This window comes from Bidens hawaiensis, unplaced genomic scaffold (assembly GCF_021521415.1).
Source record: "Bidens hawaiensis isolate Kalapana, Puna unplaced genomic scaffold, B.hawaiensis_p1.1 tig00003237_1, whole genome shotgun sequence".
In the NCBI taxonomy this organism is placed as follows: domain Eukaryota; kingdom Viridiplantae; phylum Streptophyta; class Magnoliopsida; order Asterales; family Asteraceae; genus Bidens; species Bidens hawaiensis.
This window is the reverse complement of record NW_027491176.1, coordinates 2,561,001-2,563,672: the sequence shown is the minus strand read 5'-3', so window position 1 is coordinate 2,563,672 and position 2,672 is coordinate 2,561,001. Positions and strand designations below refer to the sequence as shown.

The window sequence follows — 2,672 nt, the reverse complement described above, 5'->3', positions numbered from 1 at the left end:
CAAATTCACTTCGTGGCATCATGAGCGAATTTCATTGTCATGGCTTGATGTAGCACTTTGTTTATTACCTTAATTTCTAAGATCAAGGATCCGCAACGGTGGGCCGGTTGTCACCCACAATCCTTAACAAATTAAACGTCAAGGTCGGGAATGGAAAATGCACAAAGTATTTGTTGGACGGTTAGACCCCCCCCCCTGCGGAGGGTGTGACAGGTACTCTTGGACATACGCGCTGGCCAAGCTTAAATTAAAAAGGCATTGATTAGTGAGGTAGCATTATTAGTAGGATTAGCCGCGTTGTGGAACTGGACATGGGTGAGGCTACCCAATTCGACTGTAGAAAAAACGAGTATGAACATCTGAGGGAATTATTGTAGCAACAGGGAATAAAAGAATGCAAAGATCTTTGGATCAGGAAAATGGTAGAGTGGATTATTTCTCGGTCAAAAATGTAAAAGCAGGCTTGATAAGAAATAACCAGTCGAACCCTGTGCAAACAGGGTTCGACGTAATAACCGGGCAACTCCGAAGGTCAATAACTTGTTTGTATGGAGGGCTGCTATGGGAAGAAACGAATTGGCTGAAGCATTAATGGCAAGGGGTGTACCTTTGACTGAAACTGGCTTGTCTGAACTGTGGGTGTTGGTTAAATAGAATTGCCATAAATCTATGATGTCCAAAATATTCTCTTCACATGTATTATCGACTTTGTATTTATACAATGTTTGCAGTGATTTGAGTTTGTATTGAAACGTCACATTAGTTGTTTTCTACCTGGTGTAAGGTTGACGTAGAAAGGATCTTTAGTACTAATAAAATATACACAGTAAGATGGTTATACCATTTTATTTGTTCTGTGTGTTTGAGACTTGTGTGTTACCAATTCGGCATGGACTTGTGAAAATCGTAACTAAATAAGATGTAGACAATTTGTACACTAACAGCCGAACATAAGCAACAAAAACAACCATGTCCATTAAAATCACACGCATAGCAAAACTATTAGTAGAGTCTAAGAGGATAGAATGTAAACATGTCATACCTCTATCCTACATTATAGAGAGGCTACTTCGAATGAGGCCTCTTCTCCAAGACACGATATATGAATATGGAAGGTATATTATAAACAAATGCATAGGGTGCATGTATCTATCATGAAACTAAAGAACATAATGCACAAAAAGTAAACAATTGTATTTATTTACTCATTTTTTTCAAAAGAGTTTAAACATAAAAACAATTTAGGCTTAACTGCTATCATTCAAATTTGATTTGAGATCGAAACAATTTAGTAGGGTCTGAAAATGATGAAACAAATGCAAGCAAGCCTTACCTTCCACTGAGACTCCCGACTCTTGAAAAAAGGTAACATTCAGCATAAACTATATCCGCTTGAGCATCTGAAAACGTGTAATAATTTGTGTGAACTCACAAACGCATACATATGACAATAACATGTACTTGCAAACAAAATCTTCAAGAAGAGTGCGCACTAACAAGATACTATTTTTATTTCAAAAGTAAAAGAACCTTGCAGCTTATGAGATTATGTTATAACATTCATACACACATACATACATAGAGCATGAGGCCCTAAATTAAGTTGACAAGAAACAAGAGTCAGCTACCACGGCTGTACAAACTACTTTTGCTTCCCCTTCTTCAACCCGCAAAGGGCATTTTAGTCTTTCCATAAATATCCACAACAGGAAGCCACCCTGTAAGTCAACTAAAAGTCAACAAACCAACAACAATTTAAGTCAACTTCATTTTTTCAAAACAAGGGTTCTTACAAGATTAGGACTTGTGGTAGATGCGAGTTCATCCTTCCTTATTCGTAACGTCAGGGGTATTCCCGTCGTTTATATTAACCACCTCTGGTTCCATCTCAATGGAGACTGGATGAATGGTAGACGTACCCGTGAATACAAAAGTCAAAATTTGCAGAATAAAAATGCTAAAACCAGATGTAGAAGAAAATAGTCTTTAACAAGTAACCAAGAATTATCAATTAATAATGTTTAAATAATACGGAGATTTGATTATATGAAAAACGAGAGTTTCATGTACTCTTCTACAAAGTTACAACACTCGTACACACACGCACATGAAAGACTACATTGTTAGAACAAAAGGAACAAACCTAAAACTTTTTCTACAAATAACTATTTTTTTTTAAAACTTTTGCTTCTTATATACAAACGTCTATTTTATGTACATATAAAAACCATTAAACTAATTTGTTTTTTCACTTTTTAATGTTTACCTACACATGACAAAATTTACACACTACACACGTGTAGGTTCAATAAATAAACGAATTTTGTTTATATGTTTTTCATAATATAAAAAAAATGAACAAAAATTGCATTTCATCATTTCCTTCTATTTTAAAATTGCAGTGTTTCTCGCACAAAAAATGTCTTTTACATGGAACCCTCCCATACATATACATTATACATATGTATGAATGCGTGTTGTATTGATTTGGCACTCCATTTTTTAGTATGTCAAAATGAATATACCATCAGTGTAATATTCTCTAAATGAGTTATGTCATCAATAGTCATATAAGATTAAAGAGCATGTTTTACACACAAATATTCATTTTTTGGACACGATAAATACGAGGACCTAAACGAAACGAGAATACAAGTTTGAAACTTCTTTTC

General features: G+C 34.8%; 1 long non-coding RNA gene across 1 annotated transcript; it reads right to left on the bottom strand.

The window, feature by feature from the left end:
- Positions 1-1,490: 1,490 nt before the first annotated feature.
- On the bottom strand, positions 1,491-2,304 carry LOC143622601 (uncharacterized). The gene is made up of 2 exons (XR_013151752.1): positions 1,794-2,304; positions 1,491-1,718 (listed from the first exon to the last, which is right to left on the bottom strand). It is a non-coding gene; the product is annotated as an uncharacterized LOC143622601 (long non-coding RNA).
- Between the last annotated feature and the right edge of the window lie 368 nt (positions 2,305-2,672).